Genomic DNA, 1,217 nt, shown 5'->3' with positions numbered 1-1,217 from the left:
GTATATGGAAATTATACCATCGAACCAGGAGCGTCATGCGCGGTTATGCGGAGCGGTGCGCACTCGGAGATGCATGCACGTATCTACCCCGAGAGCGCGCGCTTGGCGCTGTGGCTATGGTGAGAGGTGGTGCGACACGACGGAAAGAGGAATGGGAGAGGTTCGGCTGTGAGGTGATGTTTGAGCGAGACCGTGTTTTGTTAACATGAACGTCATACGGCTACCACGCTGCTAGTCGGCGATCGTAGCGAGTATTATGTGTTCTTAAGGAGGCGCGCTGCAAGTTCTGCAGCGCTTGCCGCACACGAAACGAATGGGAATCTTTTGACGATTGTATTGCGCGCATGATACGACATCGAGGAACAACGTCTTACGATGGAAGAGCGTTGTGGTGAGGTTGGAAGAGTGAGGTAATTTCCATTACACACAACACACACTATATGAGACGGTGGTGCGCGCGGACCCTCGCCTGGTCCCGGACCACCCTCATGCCCGCATAGCGTGCGTGACGTGATAATGTTGACGAATTCTGGTTGATCCTACCAGTAGTATACGCTTGTCTCAAAGGTTAAGCCATGCATGTCTAAGTACAAACAGTTTTAATGTGAAACCGCATAAGGCTCAGTATAACAGCTATAATTTACAAGATCATTCACCTAGTTACTTGGATAACTGTGGAAAATCTAGAGCTAATACATGCAATATGCAGGGACCTCGCGGAACCTGTGCAATTATTAGTCAAACCGATCGTCCTTCGTGATGCTTGAGTTGAAATCTGGATAATTTTGTTGATCGCATGGTCTCGCACCGGCGACAGATCTTTCAAATATCTGCCCTATCAACTATTGATGGTAGTATAGAGGACTACCATGGTTGCAACGGGTAACGGGGAATCAGGGTTCGATTCCGGAGAGGAGCCTGAGAAATGGCTACCACATCCAAGGAAGGCAGCAGGCGCGTAAATTACCCAATCCCGGCACGGGGAGGTAGTGACGAGAAATAACAATATAAGACTCTTTTATGATGTTTTATAATTGGAATGAACCGAGCATACATCCTTCGGTAAGGATCAAGTGGAGGGCAAGTCTGGTGCCAGCAGCCGCGGTAATTCCAGCTCCACTAGCGTATATTAAAATTGTTGCGGTTTAAACGTTCGAAGTTTATTATTGTCCAACACGGGTGCTACTCCTAATGATGGTAGTAGGTCACTGGATTGT

Source organism: Culex quinquefasciatus, chromosome 3 (genome assembly GCF_015732765.1).
Source record: "Culex quinquefasciatus strain JHB chromosome 3, VPISU_Cqui_1.0_pri_paternal, whole genome shotgun sequence".
NCBI lineage: Eukaryota > Metazoa > Arthropoda > Insecta > Diptera > Culicidae > Culex > Culex quinquefasciatus.
The sequence above is the reverse complement of the archived record's forward strand: the minus strand, read 5'-3'. Positions refer to the sequence as shown.